At 39.5% G+C, this 19,278-nt stretch overlaps 1 protein-coding gene and 1 long non-coding RNA gene across 27 annotated transcripts in view; both read right to left on the bottom strand.

Moving 5' to 3' along the window:
- The window catches only part of LOC145537626 (zinc finger X-chromosomal protein-like), a 75,184-nt gene extending 67,898 nt beyond the window's left edge, over positions 1-7,286 (bottom strand). For 10 of the 26 annotated variants that reach the window (XM_081568384.1, XM_081568392.1, XM_081568374.1 and 7 more), the window contains exon 1: positions 6,882-7,286. The gene's annotated coding sequence lies outside the window, so the exon portion shown is untranslated. Of the gene's footprint in view, positions 1-4,530; positions 4,680-6,530; positions 6,665-6,881 lie in introns of those variants that run through there. The other 16 variants (XM_081568383.1, XM_081568377.1, XM_081568381.1 and 13 more) reach the window with 5 other exon arrangements.
- An 8,120-nt stretch (positions 7,287-15,406) lies between these two features.
- On the bottom strand, positions 15,407-18,582 carry LOC145537629 (uncharacterized). The gene is made up of 2 exons (XR_014076404.1): positions 16,149-18,582; positions 15,407-16,010 (listed from the first exon to the last, which is right to left on the bottom strand). It is a non-coding gene; the product is annotated as an uncharacterized LOC145537629 (long non-coding RNA).
- Positions 18,583-19,278: the final 696 nt, after the last annotated feature.

Raw genomic sequence — 19,278 nt, 5'->3', positions numbered from 1 at the left:
CACATGCCACAACAAAGATACTAGGTGGTGTAACTAAGTCCTGGTACAGCCAAATAAGTAAATATAAACAAGCAAATTAAATAAAACAGTTACATACAAATGAATTGCCCATGTTTATATGGGTAATCTATAATAGCAAGAATAATACAATTGGGAAAAGAGAGCCTCTTTCATACAAACTGTTCAGAAAACTGTGCAACTATACCCAAAACAATCACACTGGACTACTCGCTCACATTATGCACACAAAAAAACCTCAGTACTTTTAAAGATCTAAAGGTAAGACTCGAAATCATAAATATTCAAGAAGCACGCACAAGGAGTAAGCACTCTGACACCACTGTTAGTATTTTACATACACATTTTCTCTCACAAGGGAAGTAAAAAAAACAAATCTGGAATGACATCACACTATAAAGCTTTTGTACAGCAAAGGAAAATTATCAACAAAATGAAAAGGTCCCTAGCTGAATGGAAGAAGACATTCCCAAAGGATACACTTGATATGGAGCTAATGTCTAAAATCCAAAAAAAAAAAAAAAAGGAGAAAAACCAAACCCACAAACTACTCAATCTAAAAATGGGCAGAAAATCTGAATAGACATTTTTGCAAAGAACACATACAGTCAACGTATATATGAAAAGATGTTCAACATCACTAATTATTAGAGAGAAGAAAATCAAAACTACAATGAGACAGCACATCCATCAGAATGGCTAGTACTCAAAAGACAACAAGTAAATATTGGCAAGGATGTGGAGAAAAGTGAACCCTTTTGCACTGTTGGTGGGAATATAAACTGGTACAGCCACCATGAGAAAAGAATAAAGATTCCTCAAAAAATGAAAACTAAATCTGCGTAAGACCCAGCAATTCCACTCCTAAATATTTATTAAAATAAAACACTAATTAGAGGAGATACATATATCCCTATACTCACTGCAGGGGTGAGCATATAAATCAGCCAAGTATAAAAGGAATCGATGTGTACCCTCGGATGAATGTAGCACATCAGCCATATAAAAGAACAGAATTAACTACTTCCATTTGTGACAACATGTATAAACAGAGAGATTATCAGAGTTAGCGAAACATCATGAATACTGTATGATTTCACTTACAGATGGAATCTAAAAAAACAAACATAAAAAAAAAAAACAGTGACAGATACAGAGAAAAAAGGGATAGTTATATGGGTGAAAAAGGAAGCCAACAGGTGAGCGACATTAAGAGGTAATAACTTCCAGCTGCAAAGTAAATGAATTATAACCATGAATAATACAGTGTGGGAAACAGAATCAGTAACTGCAATATCTTTATGTGACAACAGACTGTAACAAGACTTACTGTGATGATCACACTGAAATGCAGAGATTAAGCTGAAACATTATAGATTGTGTATTAATGATCTAACACGGGGTTGCAGGATAATTATAAAAAACAAACTCACAGAAAAAGAGATCAGATTTGTGGTTACTAGAGGCAGTAGTTGGGGGAGTGGGAAGTGGACAAAGGCAGTCAAAAAGTACAAACTCCCACTTTTAAATAAGTACTAAGGATGTAATGTACAGCATGGCAAACATAATTGAAAACTGCTGTATGTTACATTTGAAACTTGTCAAGAGACTAAATCCTAACAGTTATTATCACAAGTAAAAACTTATTTTTTCCACTTATTTAACTATGTATCTGAGATAACTGGTATTCAATTACTGTGATAATCTTTTCATAGTACATGAAACTCTATTGCCTTAAACTTACACAGTGCATAATAAAACTGGAAGAAGACAAACAATGGGTCATGAATTTAAATGAGCAATTCACTGAACAAGACAAATAGCCAATAAATATACTTATGTATGTATAAAAAGCAGCTCCACATGACGAATATTCTGTTAAATGCAAAGCTTAACCAACACTTCATTTAAAACTAATCTATTACTACTAATATTAACATAACATTTGTACCAAAATACTTTTTAAAAAACTGAATTTTCTGCAAATCTAATATACAGATTAAGAGAGGCTGCTGTATTCTCCTATCCACTTCATTTGTTTCGAAACACAACTGGTCATACTGGCCTCTGAAAAGCACCACTACTACACTACAGTTATAGAGGAAGAAGAGTAAAGAAGTTAAACAAGTTCCTAGTATTTTTATGAAAAAATGTGTTTTTCTCTCATGACATCCTAAAAGACTATTAGTGATCCCCTGGGGTTCCTGGACCACATTCCAGGAGCCACTAATCTAGATCCCTATGTAACATTAAGTGTCTTGCAAACAGTGACTTCAGTGACTTAAATGAAAAAATATTAAATGAAACATTTAGTGGTACACACTTTCAGTAAGTGTAAAACACAGATGCTGTTTTGGGTATACAATGCCAAGGACATCAACTGCTTCTGGGGAAAAAAAAAGAACTGAGATTGACTGAGAAAAACAGTTCAACTGAATTATTTAAAAGTGCTTATTTTATAAATACATAAATATTTTATAAAATGTACTGAAATAGGTCTTTCCTCAAAGCTCAGTCAGTAAAGAATCTACCTGGAATGCAGGAGACCAGGGTTTGATCCCTGGGTCAGGAAGATACCCTGGAGAAGGAAATGGCAACCCATTCCAGTAGTCTTGCCTGGAGAGTACCATGGACAGAGGAGCCTGGCAGGTTACAGTTCATGCAGTTGCCAAGAGTCAGACACACCTTAGCAACTAAATCATCACCACCACTGAACAATACTAAGAATAATGGACTACCTTTTTTCTTATCAGCTTTCCTAGTGGCTCAGACAGTAAAACATCCTCCTGCAATGCAGGAGATGGGGGTTCAATCCAAGGATCAGGAAAAGCCCCAGAAAGACATGGTAACTCATCCTAGTGCCTGGGAAATCCCATGGACAGAGCAGCCTGGAGGTCTAGAGTCCAAGAGGTTGCAAAGAGTCACACACAACTTAGCCAATAACACTTTCACTTTCATTATATTTCTATCAGGTGAGGTGTAGGAGGGAAGAGTGGAACAGGGAGGGAAGTTTACTCCTGGCTCTCATTTGAACTTAGTGCCTTCATGAAGTGGACATAGTATGTCCTATTATTTATACCCCTATCAAAAACACAACATATCTGTTAATCTAGTTTACTTCAATTGCAAAGCTATTCAACTTTATGTAAATCTCTGCATTTAATCAGAGAACCCAGGTCTCCTGCATTGCCAACAGACGCTTTATCGGCTGAGCCACCAGGGAAGCCCATTTAATCATTCAAATAACATTTATTGAAAATAATGTCCATCTGCCAGATCCTTTTGCTAGGGAGACAAGGATAGGTATCTGTCTGTTACAAGTAGGACCTGTTTCAAAGAAAACAAAATATGAACCAGAGTTAGAATATAATAGCTGCTAAGTCGCTTCAGTCCTGTCCAACTCTGTGCGATCCCATAGACGGCAGTCCACCAGGCTCCACCGTCCCTGGGGTTTTCCAGGCAAGAGTACTGGAGTGGGTTGCCGCTGCCTTCTCCGGTAGAATATAATACATTTAATAGTAAATTAAAGATGTCTATATCATTCTATGTGACAAAGAAGAAAGCAAAGCCTAGAAAACTGAAGTCACAAACAGAAATCAAGAAGGAGTTGTTTTAGGGATTTCATGGAGAAATAGGTTTCCAACTCATAACACTGAGCACCAAACAGATGTCAAATTACATTTTATTGTAGCTATGTTAAGTACAGAGTGTCAAGAAGGCAAATGAGATATTCAAGAGGCAACTAGAAAAGGTAGGTGAGAAACTTAGGCAAGTGTGTAAGCATAATAAGGGACACAGTAAGCCAGGGAAGAAAACTGGAGGAAACAAGAGAGGACTGATCTCAAGGGAGAGTCCATATTTAGGTTTGGCAAAGAACCACAGATGACAAACAAGGAACAGTTTCTGAAGCATGAAGCACTTTTACATGACACATCAATTAATATACTGTGGAACAGTTTTGTAATTTGGGAAACAATGAATTCAGAAATATGTGGGATAAAGAAAAAATTTTAAAAAACTGACGATTTTTATAAGATGAGAGAAACCAAGAAAATTTTAAGGAGAAATGAATCAGCAGAATGTTACGCTAGATATCCTGCAGCAAAAGAAAATGTATGAAAACCTACGTAGAAATAGAGGAAAAGCATGAGATTGAAGAGAACAAACTTTTACATCAAATGAACATCTACGTTTCCCACTTAAATATTTCAACAAAATTTCAAACACTGAGTTGAAAAAACTTTTTTAAAGGTTTGTAACTGCCAATGAGCACAAATAACACAAAGAAGATTAATTTATGAGCATATAAATTAAAACAGTCAGAGAAAGCATTCACAAAAAGCACTGTTTTTTTTTTAAAGAAATTTGCATCTATTTGAAAAACATACATAAATCCAAATAGTTGGCTAATAAAGTGTTCTACCTATAACCAAAGTCTGTCTACCCCTTTAAGCAAAAAACATTTTATATTTAAGTGTTTCTAATGGAAAAGCTTTAAAGTAATACACTTACCTGTCTTTTCAATTAAACTTATGAGTCTAACATACTCTTAATCTTGAATATCCATTGTTGCTGTACTGGAACATCTGCTGCTGCTATACTGTGCAGCATACAGTTCTATCTTCTTAGAGTTGTTTCCCAGCTGTCAAGACACAAAGCATCTACTTCTACAATTTATGTTTGTCCTTCACACCTCAACAACTAGACTATATTAGCAAACAGCTTCCCATCTGTCTCCTTCAATTCAGTTTCTAAAATTTTCTAAACATGACTGTTCATGATGTGATAATCTTTCTTATGGAAGGAATATCACTGTTGCAAGTCTAGAAAACACGTTTTCTGAAACCTGCATCTAGAACATTCATAAATTAATACAAGAACCTTAAAGCTTAGTTTAGAGAAGAGTAATGATATTTTCACAAAAGGGAGTTGCTTTCACCAGTGGGAAGAAAAGTTTGCACAAGGCTATATGACGGTCATTCATTGTGCTCTTAGGAATTACCCTTGTTTTTAAACTGACCAAAATATTCCTGTAATTTTCAACAACTGTTCGGTAAAATTTTGTTCCCTACAAAAGTGTATTTCTGAGCCAAACCTTAACTGGTGCTAGAACTTAGGACAGAAAAAAAGAAAAGATGCTAAGGAGAGATGAAATAAAAAAGCAGCAATACTCAGTAGTTTTTCTACTAACGAAAACACTGATCAACCTACCACCACTTTTCATAATTGGAGTCAGAACTGTTAAATGAACATGAAGCAGAGGATAGGTGTTCCATTAGTCTGCAACTTTAGAATGAATCTACCCGTTCTAATCTAGATTTCCAGTACTCCCCTAGTTACACTATCCACTCTAGTCAAACTGTAATTTGTGGTGTCCTCTGAACACGGTTCATACTTAACATTTGCCCTTTTCCCACTCCTAACTCACCTAAGTACCACACATTTTCAGCAAGTAGCTTTGAAAATAAAGAGCCTCTTACTTCAGGAACCCCTTGCTAAAGCTGCAAATCAGGACTTCGTACTCCTATGAAACTCTAGCAGTGAATTCTTGCAAGCATCACTTCATTTTAGAAACTTTATCAATCTTTACTTAGTACACAGCAAGTTCACACGCGCTTCATTTTACCAATAAACCGGTATACCATTTAGTCTGAAGTAAAAAACAACCCAGCTGTTACCGTAAAACTTTTCAAATACGGTGAACTCTAAACAGAAGACTCTAAGAACCCGTAAACATTGCATCACATTTCATTGTACTTCAATAAGAAAATCCTATTTCCAAAGCTTAACATATAGCACAAAATCAACACTAATCGCTTAAACGCGGTTTTCCAGTAAGTTTCCCAGTTAAGAAAAAAAAGGCTTCAAACTTTGCGTTCCAGCAATTTGCATCTTACGACACAAAACGAGTAGTGAGTCCTTTTTTCCCCCCATCAAATTTAAGTTTTATTATTGAAAAAGGGAGGTAAATTTTGGAAAACCGTATGGAAGGCACCCCCAAGATACTGCACTTAAATAAAAACATTTCTGAGATTGTCGTTTGCCTTTATGAGGCCAGGAGCCTGGACGGCCATTGGGTTTAACTGCCCTCGGGGAGCTACAAACCAGGGTGGTAAGACGCAGGCTCGGGCTGCTGGCGGTTCAGTCAAAACATAGCGGAAGCAGCCAGCCGGTCAACGGCCTACGGCAAGCAAGGCAGGAAGGTGGCGCTGCAACCGAGCGCCATGAGCCCGACCGTCCATCATGGCGATGAGAGGAATGGCGGCTTCCGGGAGCGAGCACGCCCCCTCCGCGCGCAGACGCCGACGTTGCTAGGCCTCTGGGACCCGACACCGGAGCCGCCGCCGCCGCCCGCTCTCCAACCCCCCCTCATGGACTGTAACGGAATTTTCTCTTCTGAGGCCGCATTCAAAATGGCGGCTCCCCCTCCCTGCAACCCCCTCAACCGCCCCAGCAACAGGGTTAGATCTGCCACCATCTTGTCCCCCTCCGCCCCCCTTGTTGATATTTACATAGCGAAAATCGGACGGGCTGGCCTGCGGCGTTCACCTCACGCTGGCAACCATCGCCTCCTTGCTAGGCCTACGCGGTGCCCTGGGAGAACTCGGCGCAGACCTAGAGTCCTTCGGCTGTCTCCCTGGCCACTGGACAACTCTTCCCCAACTACCGCCCGTTTGCGGAGCGCGCCTCCGTCGCCGCTCGCAGCCGAGCTCCTCCCCTGGCATAAGTGCGGCCTCCTTCGGGCCTACTCGGCGCCGAAAACGGCAACACCTGGCCTAGCACTAAAGGGCGTTACGCGGGCCGCCGACCAGGCCACCCGACTCGAACTAGGCCCCGCAGCCTCGACCGCGCCCCAGACTCACCAGACCCGGGTGCGGGCGGTCGGTGACGGTGGCGGGTGATGCAGGTTTGCCTTTCTCTGGAGCACTGGGCCGGTCTGCTACTGGTGGGGCGGACGAAGGAAGGGAGGAGGGGCCGAGTTCGGAGCTGACAAAAAGCGGCCTAGCTCCCCGGCACAGGCCCGCCGTCAGCACGTCACGTCACCGCTCGGGAGAGAGACCCAGGAAAATGCGGAAGGGTACATAGGCCCTGCTGCTCTACCAAATTGGTCCTTCGGAATCTCGTGTCGAAGTCATTCGCGCCCGGCACCACGAGAGCCCCCTGGCCTCGCGGCAGGGGTCTGCGGAAGGCCGTATAACAACGTTCTTATTTTCTCCTCCTCCGCGCTCCCGCCCGCCGCCGCCGCCGCCGCTGCCTCCGCCGCCGCCGCCGCTGCCTCCGCCGCCGCCGCTGCCTCCGCCGCCGCCGCCGCTGCCTCCGCCGCCGCCGCCGCAGCTTACGCGCCACTGCCGCCGCTCAGATCGTAAAGCCCACGCAGGGCCGCGGTTCATCGACCCCGCGGAAAGACGGGAGCTTCACACCTGGCCGGATCTGGTTCCAGCCAGAGACGTATCGCGTCCCCGCGCGGGTCCTGGCCCAACTGCCTGCTTAGACGTCTGGAATTGTCAAACCCCTGCGTGAAGTAAATTGTGTTTTCTTGTACCTAGATTTAAAAAAACTTAGTAACCCATACTATATATACCCTGTCTTTGCTTGAAAAGAAAACATTTGTAATAAAATGAAAATAGGCGCGCCACTCTGAGTGTGGGCAAGAGGCGGCGGCTTATTCTAGAACTATCAAGCCATTTCCTCTTTATAAAATTAATCATAGAACCTAAATGACTTGAATGTCATGTGGAAAAAGATTAAACTTTAAGTGATTTTGCACGTTTCAGTTAACAATTTTTAATGTGTCATTCTCTACGTATGTACCTTGTGTTTGAAGATTTGTAATCCTACTTAAGTAAATATTCTTAAATAGACACATACTGTAATTGGTTTTTTTTTTTAGAAAACGGCATAAACAGGTAAATGTTAAACAGCATAAACATTGACAAGATACAGTAAGATCTATTATATTAAGCAGACATTTATCAGCTCCAAAACCGTGTATTTTCTGTTTTTATTACGTTAAATTTATACGCTATTTTCCACACTAAACTTGGAATCCAAGCTTTGTTTGAACGTTGTTAGTAAAAAGGCAAACAGCGAGATCTTACAGCACATTATTGTGGAATCCAATATGCTATATACTTTCTCAGTATGGACCTAAATGATGAAGATATAATCAACAATTCGAAAGTGGAAAACCAACAAAATAGTGGACAAATCTCTTTAAAATGTAGAAGCCTATCAAACACAGTATCAAAACTCCCAGATTGCGACTTGTCCTGCCCTGTTATACCTTGAAATCATGAAATGCTTTATATAAAAAAAAAGTACATCAAAAATCATCTCTGGGAAAATATCTGGATGATAATTTTCAAAGCCACAGCTTATTTCTTTTCTGTATTTTCCAAGTGAGTAAATTTTGTTCCAGAAATCACAAAAGACAACATATTTTTGTTTACAGAAAACCACAAAACGCTGATATATTTTCAAAAGAGAAAAACTTTTCAAGTGAAAAAAACTAGCATAACTTCAAACAATGAACATAATTACCATTGGTAACTGACATACTTTCAAAATAATAACAGTATTAAGGTTAACAATGGGACCTGACATCATACTTTCAACTGTAGCACCATAATCAGAACACAAAAACATGTCAGTATTCTTGTTGTATCTCTCATGATTACTAAGTGTTAGTCACTCAGCTGTGTCTCTGTGACCCCGTGGACTGCAGTCCTCCAGCCTCCTCCCTCCAGGGGATTTCCTAGGCAAGAGTACTGGAGTATCCCCTTCTCGAGGTGCTCCTCCCTACCCATGGATCAAACCCAGGTCTCCCCCATTGCCCCGAGCAGGCAGATTCCTTACCACTGAGCCAACAGGGAAACCCCATGATTACCAAAAAAACTAGTATGACCATTAGCATCAAGCACTTAAGCAAAGACTGGCCGTATCAGTTCAGTTCAGTCACTCAGTCGTGTTCGACTCTTTGCAACCCCATGAACTCTTTGCGATCCCATGAACCGCCGCACACCAGGCCTTCCTGTCCATCACCAACTCCCAGAGTCCACCCACACCTATGTCCATCGAGTTGGTGATGCCATCCAGCCATCTCATCCTATGTCACCCCTTCTCTTCCTGTCCTCAATCTTTCCCAGCATCAGGGTGTTTTCCAATGAGTCAACTCTTCGCATCAGGTGGCCAAAGTACTGGAGTTGTAGCTTCAACATCAGTCCTTCCAATGAACACCCAGGACTGATCTCCTTTAGAATGGACTGCTTGGATCTCCTTGCAGTCCAAGGGACTCTCAAGAGACTTCTCCAACACCACAGTTCAAAAGCATCAATTCTTCGGCGCTCAGCTTTCTTCACCATCCAACTCTCACATCCATACATGACCACTGGAAAATCCATAGCCTTGGCTAGACGGACCTTTATTGGCAAAGTAATGTCTCTGCTTTTTAATATGCTGTCTAGGTTTGTAATAACTTTCCTTCCAAGGAGTAAGCATCTTTTAATTTCATTGCTGCAATCACCATCTGCAGTGATTTTAGAGCGCAGAAAAATAAAGTCTGACACTGGTTCCACTGTTCCCCCATCTATCTGCCATGAAGTGATGGGACCGGATGCCATGATCTTAGTTTTCTGAATGTTGAACTTTAAGCCAACTTTTTCACTCTCCTCTTTCACTTTCATCAAGAGGCTCTTTAGTTCTTCTTCACTTTCTGCCATAAGGGTGGTGTCATCTGCGTATCTGAGGTTATTGATATTTCTCCCAGTAATCTTGATTCCAGCTTGTGCTTCCTCCAGCCCAGTGTTTCGCATGATGTATGTACTCTGCATATAAGTTAAATTAGCAGGGTGGAGTGGCCATATAGGAAAAAGAAAAAGATGTTTTCTAATTGCAAAGGTAAGAGGTAGTTTGGACAGTGATATTTTAAAGGTAGCCTTTGGTATGGCAAAAACGATTACAATATTGTAAAGTAATTAGCCCCCAACTAAAATAAATAAATTTATTAAAAATATAAAAATAAAAAAAAATAAAAGTAGCCTTTGATATTACATTTCATGAGCTAAAAGTTAGTTAATTTCTGATAGGATATTAGTAAATGGCCTAACTATATTTGTTACATGAACCTTTATTAGAATTTAAGAAAGATTATTCTTTAGATGACTATACCTAGGAAGTCAACTATATTACATTAGCTTTTTGAAAATGGAAACTATTTGTATCTCAAATACACCTATGGATAGAAGTAAAGAAGTATCAGCATATGAAAAATCATTTTACCAGAAATATACATATACACATTAAATACACATTAAAAACACAGTATATTTATGATAAAATGAAGTATAAATAGCAGGGCTGTGAAACTGTTCACACAATACACAAGACCTTTAGTACACTTAAGATCATATGCCAGCAAATCTGGAAAACTCAGCAGTGGCTACAGGACTGGAAAAGGTCCGTTTTCATCCCAATCCCAAAGAAAGGCAATGCCAAAGAATGCTCGAACTACTGCACAATTGCACTCATCTCACACACTAGTAAAGTAATGCTCAAAATTCTCCAAGCCAGGCTTCAGCAATACGTGAACCATGAACTTCCAGATATTCAAGCTGGTTTTAGAAAAGGCAGAGAAACCAGAGATCAAATTGCCAACATCTGCTGGATCATCGAAAAAGCAAGACAGTTCCAGAAAAACATCTATTTCTGCTTTATTGACTATGCCAAAGCCTTTGACTGTGTGGATCACAATAAACCATGGAAAATTCTGAAAGAGACGGGAATACCAGAACACCTGATCTGCTTCTTGAGAAACCTGTATGCAGGTCAGGAAGCAACAGTTAGAACTGCACATGGAACAACAGACTGGTTCCAAATTGGAAAAGGAGTCTGTCAAGGCTGTATATTGTCACTCTGCTTATTTAACTTATATGCAGAGTACATTATGAGAAATGCTGGGCTGGAAGAAACACAAGCTGGAATCAAGATTGCCAGAAGAAATATCTATAACCTTAGATATGCAGATGACACCACCCTTATGGCAGAAAGTGAAGAACTAAAGAGCCTCTTGATGAAGGTGAAAGAGGAGAGTGAAAAAGTTGGCTTAAAGCTCAACGTTCAGAAAACTAAGATCATGGCATCTGATCCCATCACTTCATGGGAAATAGATGGAGAAACAGTGGAAACAGTGTCAGACTTTATTTTTGGGGCTCCAAAATCACTGCTGATGGTGATTCCAGCCATGAAATTAAAAGATGCTTACTCCTTGGAAGAAAATGTATAACCAACCTAGACAGCTTATTAAAAAGCAGAGACATTGCCAACAAAGGTCCGTCTAGTCAAGGCTATGGTTTTTCCAGTAGTCATGTATGGATATGAGAGTTGGATGGTGAAGAAAGCTGAGCGCCACAGAATTGATGCTTTTGAACTGTGGTGTTGGAGAAGACTCTTGAGAGTCCCTTGGACTGCAAGGAGATCCAAGCAGTCCATCCTAAAGGAGATCAGTCATGGGTGTTCATTGGAAGGACTGATGTTGAAGCTGAAACTCCAATACTTTGGCCACCTGATGCAAAGAGTTGACTCATTGGAAAAGACCCTAATGCTGGGAAGGATCGGGGGCAGGAGGAGAAGGGGACGACAGAGGATGAGATGGTTGGATGGCATCACCGATTCGATGGACATGGGTTTGTGTAAACTCCAGGAGTTGGTGATGGACAGGGAGGCCTGGTATGCTGTGATTCATGGGGTCGCAAAGAGTTGGACACGACTGAGCGACTGAACTGAACACTGAAGCTCACCATGAGCTTTTAAAGGATCTACTACATTCTCAAGAACCTTAGCTATACTTCATTATTGAGAAATCACTTAACCAAAATGTTCAAATTTATCACTCACAATTTACATCTCCACAGAACAATAAAATGTAATTTAGCTAAATTGAGACAAAGATTTATTTTAAGGAATTCTCTCAGGAGATTATGGAGCTGTGGAAGTCCAAAATCTGAGTGTAGGCCACCAGGTTCAAGACCAAAGAAAAATTTGATGCTGTGGTTTGTTTGAGTTGGAGGCAGTCTTTTTCTCATCAGGCCTCTGACTGATAGAGGCCCATCTACATTATGGGTTTCCTAAAGATGTAAACTTCAACAAACAAAAAAAACTTTCACAGAAACAAATAATGATGAACCAATCATCTAGCCATCAGCCAAGCTGACACATTTAACCATCACACTTAGTATGTCTTGTCACACTTGAAAATTTATCATTTTTCTTGAACAATTAGCAAGTTGCATGTTGTAATCTGCTTCATCCATAAAATATTTAATATCAAGTATAAATTTTAATATGCAAATAAAATGACTAATGATGTGATTTTCAAAGTTTTTTTTAATTTGTCAAATAAGACATTATTTAAATAATTCCTGAACATCACCACAAAATGAATTATACTTTATGGTTGCAAGTCACATTAGCATTACTAGATAAAAATAAATACAGGAAGCCTAGAAAAAATAGTCAGTAGCAATAAACACTGCTGGTACTCAGTCTTGGATTTTATGTATTTCCCAAAACCACAAACAGATTTCTTTATAGAAATGACAATTTCCTGATTAGGACATCTTTCACCATAAAGAGACTAAAGTGTTAAACGTTTGTAATGTTTAACATATTTAACATGTCACAATCCCATAGTAATAGGCTTCCATTTGCTAAAGCTAGGAAATTTGTATCAAAGTAACATTAATTGCAAGAGTCAAATACATCATAGATGTCCAGATTTATGACTTTATGGTGCTGTTTCAAAAAATATTCCAATTTGGAAAGTACTGGAGAACATGTTATTTGGAAAGTGCCTGATTACACTCTGTTCCTGTAAAGTGAAAAAGGAAATTTCTCTTTATAAAGGGATTCTAATTAACACATTATTAACAGAAGTAGAGGGCTTCCCTGGTGGCTCAAATTGTAAAGAATGCACCTGCGATGCAGGGAACATGGGTTCCGTCCCTGACCTGGGAAGGTCCCATATGCCTCGGGGCAACTAGGCCCATGTGCCACAACTACTGAGCCTGTGCTCTAGATCTGGGAAGCCACAACTGCTGAGACCATGTGTTATATTACTGAACCTTGTGCGCCTAGAGCCTGTGCTCCACAATAGAAAGCATTGTGAGAAGCCTGCACACTGAAACTAGGGAGTAACCCCACAATGCTGTAACTAGAGAAAAACCTATGCACAGCAACTTAGACTCAACAAAACCAAAATTAAATTATTAAAAAAAATAGACATACAAACTTAGTCCAAACAATGATTAATGCTAAAATATAAGGGATTTAGATATTTGCCTCCTAAAGACTATACACAAAACCATCTATGAAGTAGTGTGTTCTTCATGACCTCACCACAAATCAAAGTTGAATATGATCAACTCTGTAAACTAATTTAAATTTACCAGTAAATACAGGGTTTAAAGAAGCCCAAAGCATGAGGTATGATGATTCATAAGGACTAATTCACAAAAACCAGATGGCAGGCAATCTGAAAGGACAATGTTTTATTTATCCCCATCCAAAAAATTATTAATTTTTTGTTTCTTGGCTGTGCTACACAGTATATGGGATCCTAGTTCCTTGACCAAGGCTGGAAACTGTCCCCTGCAGCTGAACTGTGGAGTCTTAACCACTGAACTGCCACTGAACTTCCTGATCCCTTTTTTTTTTAATTTGAATTTCTAAACTGAAACATAGTTGATTTTCAATGTTTCAAGTATCTAGCAAAGGCAATCAGTTTTAAATATACATACACACATACACTTACATACATATTCTTTTTCAGATTCTTTTCCATTGTATTTTTAGACTAGAGTTCTGTGTGCTATAGATGTTTATTTTGTATTTAGTAGAGTGTATTTGTTAACTTCAAATTCCTACTGTATCCCTCCCTTGCTCCCTTGGCCAAACTTCTTTTTGTTTTTGTCCATGATACATGGATTCCGGGATGTCAGTTACCTGGTCAGGGGCTGAACCCAAGACATTGCAATGAATGCCCAGAATCTTAACCACCACTGGCCAACTCTTAATGTGCTCATGTTTTAAAATAGTTTTAATGTCAAGCTAAAATTTTAATGAGATGATAAATTTTAATTTGGTAATTTAATTTTCATTAGCTATACAGCTTTATTCTTCCATAAATTACATTAACATAAACTGTGTCGTTTTTTATCATTTGTGTTATTTGCAGTAATTTTACATATTATAAACATTACACCTCTGTTGTTATGTATGTCATATCCATCTTCTTTGTTTTATGGAAATCAAATCCACCCATTTTTTCCCAATTTAAACATTTAGTAATATGCCCTGGAAACTTCCTTAACCCCAAAGTGAACCATGACATCCCATAGTCACTTGTTCTCTACTTGGTCTAACAGTTTTTCAAATTGAAATCAGAATCACTTCATTCCACAATCAGTGTCCACATTCAATTTCCAGAGAATCTAATTTTAACTGGGTGGAACCTGAGCCTTGGTTTATTTCTCAAAAGCTCTATCAGATTGTATTAATGATTAATAAAGTAAAGAATCACAAATACATGGTATTGAATTAGTGTAAAGGACCATATTAAGTTGTATTTCAAGTAGTAAACTATTTTGCAAAGTTTTTATTTAACCTCATTTTTGAAAGTATGTAACAGATTACAGGAGAAGGCATTGGCACTCCACTCCAGTACTCTTGCCTGGAAAATTCTATCGACTATCGACGGAGAAGGCTGGTAGGCTGTAGTGCATGGGGTCGCTAAGAGTCGGACACGATTGAGCGACTTCACTTTCACTTTTCCCTTTCACTCACTGGAGAAGGAAATGGCAACCCACTCCAATGTTCTTGCCTGGAGAATCCTAGGGACGGTGGAGCCCAGTGGGCTGCCGTCTATGGGGTCGCACAGAGTCAGACACGACTGAAGCGACTTAGCAGCAGCTTAGCAGCAACAGATTACACAATATGTAAAAGCAATACATTATATTGCTCTTTGCACATATTGAGGTTTTTGCAAATTGAAGGTTTGTGGCACCTTTGCATTGAGCAAGACCATCAGCCTCATTTTTGAAATAGTGTTTGCTCACTTCATGTCTCTGTATCACAGCTTGGTAATTCCTGAATCTTTCAAATTTTTTCATTATTACATCTATTATGGTGATTTGTGGCACTAATCTTTGATATCACTATTGCAAAAATGATTGCAATTCACTAAAAACTAGTTATAAATGAACATCCTTTTGAATCTTTATCAAATATACCATTTTCTTTTTTATGACTATCATTCTTTATGAATTACACATTTACCAGCCAGTGATAAAGACAGTTAATTCTCTACATTATTTTTAAATGTTTAGTTTCCTTATTTTTCCTGTTAGCTTGTTTTAGGAATGTTTTATATCTTCTTTTCATTCTTTTTTGTGTATATCTTTTGCTGTTAAGTCACTTGTGGACTCTTTGTGACTTAGCCTGCCAGGCTCCTCTGCCCTCCATCTCCCTGTTTGCTCAAATTCATGTCCATTAATTCAGCAATGCTATCTAACCATCTCATCCTCTGCTGCCTCCTCCTTTTTGTTTTCAATCTTTCCCAGCATCTGGTTCTTTTCCAAGTTGGCTCTTCACATCAGGTGGCTGAAGTATCACAGCTTCAGCATCAGTCTTCCCAATGATGCTTTACTCAGGGTTGATTTCCTTTAGGATTACCTGATTTGATCTCCTTGCTGTTCAAGGGACTCTCAAGAGTCTTCTCCACCACCACAATTTGAAAGCACCAATTCTTTGGCACTCAGCCTTCTTTATGGTCCAGCTCTCACATCCATACATGACTACTGGAAAACCAATAGATTTGACTTACATGGACCTTTGACTGCAAAGGGATGTCTTTGCTTTTTAATGTTGTCCTGGTTTGTCACAGATTTCCTCCCAAGGATCAAGTCCTTTCACAACTGCAATCACCATCTTCAGTGGTTCTGGAGCCCAAGAAAAGAAAATCTGTTACCATTTTCAATTTATCCCAATCTATTTGCCATGAAGTGATGGGACAGTATATCATGATTTTCATATTTTGAATGCTGAGTTTTAGGTCAGCTTTTTCACTCTCCTTTCACCTTCATCAAGACACTTTAGTTCCTCTTCACTTTCTGGTATTAAGAGTGGTATCATCTGCATGCTGCTACTGCTAAGTCACTTCAGTCGTGTCCGACTCTGTGTGACCCCATAGATGGCAGTCCACCAGGCTCCTCCATCCCTGGGATTCTCCAGGCAAGAACACTGGAATGGGTTGCCATTTCCTTCTCCAATCATCTGCATATCTGAGGTTATTTCTCCTAGCAATCTTGATTTCAGCTTGTGATTCATCCAGCCCAGCATTTGGCATGATGTACTCTGTATATAAATAGGGAGAGAGAATACACAGCCTTGACATATTCCTTTCTCAATTCTAAACCAGTCCATTGTTCCACATCTGGATTTAACTGTTGCCTCTGGACCTGTATACACGTTCCTCAGGAGACAGGTAAGATGGTCGTCTATTTCCATCTCTTTAAAAATTTGTTTGTTGTGATCCAAAGTTCAGTATACTAGTCAATGATGGAGTTTTGCTGGAATTCTCTTGCTTTCTCTATGATTCAAGAAGGCTGGCAACTTGATCTCTCACTTTTCTAAACCCAGCTGTGTATCTGGAATTTCTCAGTTCATGTACTGCTGAAGCCTAGCCTGGAGGATTTTGAGCATAATCTTGTTAGCATGTGAAATTAATGCAACTGTGCAGAAGTTTGAACATTCTCTGGCATTGCCCTTCTTTGGGACTGCAGTAAAAACTTTTCTTTTCTAGCCCTGTGGCCACTGCTGAGTTTCCAAATTTACTGACCTATTGAGTCTAGCACTTGAAGAGCATCATCATTTAGGATTTTTAAACAGCCCAGTGGGAATACCACTGCATCCACTTTGTTCACAGTAATGTTTCCTAAAGCTCACTTGGCTTGTTTATATATAACTGCTAATTGTCCAACAAGTTTTGTCTACAGAATGTTATCTATAATCGTAACAGAACTATAGGTGGATACATGCCTCTGCGACTAAGTCATATTTCCCAGTCCATAAGCCATCTGTCTCCAGAAAACAAAATTCTAAGAATACATGAGGTAGAGAGTTTATGTCTTTTCAGGATCCCGCTGTTAAAAAAAAGAAACTTTGATAAATCCCACTTTTTGTTTCCTTTTGCTGTTGGTTCTAAGTAGTTGATTATTTTCATTTTTTTGTTCCTTCTCTAAGTAAATTATTTTGGTGTATTCTTAAATTTTGATATTGGAGTCAGGACACTGCTATGTTTTCAGTGTATTATTCATATCCAATGATACCACTTAAAGCCAGAGACTGTTATCTTTATTACTGTCACTCAAACATGCTGCTAAGAATGACTTTCAAATTTTTTAATTGATCTATTTTTAATTGAAGGATAATTGCTTTACAAATTTTTGTTGCTTTCTGTCAAATATCAATATGAATGAGCCATAGGTATGCATATGATAACAATATCCTACAGGCTGGGGAGTCCTGGATAAATGTATTATAAAAATAATAGAAGTGAACAGAACTAGAATAGCAGACATAAAAACACAATGCCAATGGCAATTAGTTTTTAAACTCATATTCTCAGTTGTTGCATCAGCTTGTCACTAGTGGACCAGAAAACTGTTGCCTATCATCCCATTAAAAAGTCAGTTTCAGCAGCATCATTTAATACTGACTTATCCTGCACGATGAAAGTTAACAGTTTCTGCCATTAAGAGCTCTTTAAAAAGTATGACACTTTTGGAAAAGACCATTGTCTTTTCCAAAATACACTTATGTGTATTTCTTCTTTCATTTTTAGGAAACAAGTTTTCATTCTAAGAATAAAAGACCGAAGTATGGTTGTGGTGACTGTTCACAAAGATGTGATATACTAAAACACTACTCTTTTGTGTAATTTAAGCCCATATGGTATGTTAATTAATTTCAATAAAGCTATTTTTCAAAAGTTTCCTGTGTCTTAAGAGAGGGAGAAATACGCAATTAGAAAAAGACTTCAATATACCTCACAAAAAGTGAACACATAGGTAAAACATGTGTAAGAATATATATCTGAGTAGAGTTCTCAGTCAACTTTGACTTGACAGGTAAAGAATTATTCAGGCTGTTAGCATAAGTGATACCATCTGAGGACTGTATGTCCCTCCTGTCTTTCTGCTTAACCCACCCAGGACTACACCATTCAGTAAATCACTTCTCTGTTTTTAGAAGCTTAACACATATTGTTTACAATGGCTCTTACTAAGAAGACCTTTGCTGATGTATCCCCAGCATACACCAGGTTAAGTTCAATCACTCAGTCATGTCTGACTCTTTGCGACCCCATGGACAGCAGCATGCCAGGCCTCCTTGTCCATCACCAACTCCCGGAGTTTACCCAAACTTATAATAATTGAGTCAGAGATGTGATCTAACCATCTCATCCTCTGTCATCCCCTTCTTCTCCTACCTTCAATCTTTGCCAGCATCAGGGTCTTCTCAAATGAGTCAGCTCTTCACATCAGGTGGCCAAAGTATTGGAGTTTCAGCTTCAACATCAGTCCTTCCAATGAACACCCACGACTGATCTCCTTTAGGATGGACTGCTTGGATCTCCTTGCAGTCCAAGGGACTCTAAAGAGTCTTCTCCAACACCACAGTTCAAAAGCATCAATTCTTTGGCGCTCAGCTTTCTTCACCGTCCAACTCTCACATCCATACATGACTACTGAAAAAACCATAACCTTGACTAGACTTACCTTTGTTGGCAAAGTAATGTCTCTGCTTTTTAGTATGCTGTCCACTGCTGCTGCTAAGTCATGTCAGTTGTGTCTGACTGTGAGCAACCCCACAGATGGCAGCCTACCAGGCTCCGCCATCCCTGGGATTCTCCAGGCAAGAACACTGGAGTGGGTTGCTATTTCCTTCTCCAATGCATGAGAGCGAAAAGTGAAAGTGAAGTCGCTCAGTCGTGTCCGACTCTTCGCCACCCCATGGACTGCAGCCCACCAGGCTCCTCCGTCCATGGGATCCTCCAGGCAAAAGTACTGGAATGGGTTGCCACTGCCTTCTCCTAATATGCTGTCTAGCTTTGCCATAACTTTCCTTCCAAGGAGTAAGCATGTTTTTATTTCATGGCTGCAGTCACCATCTGCAGTGATTTTGGAGCCCAAAAGAATAAAGTCT

Source organism: Giraffa tippelskirchi, chromosome Y (genome assembly GCF_054371585.1).
Source record: "Giraffa tippelskirchi isolate mGirTip1 chromosome Y, T2T-mGirTip1v1.2.pri, whole genome shotgun sequence".
NCBI lineage: Eukaryota > Metazoa > Chordata > Mammalia > Artiodactyla > Giraffidae > Giraffa > Giraffa tippelskirchi.
The sequence above is the reverse complement of the archived record's forward strand: the minus strand, read 5'-3'. Positions and strand labels throughout refer to the sequence as shown.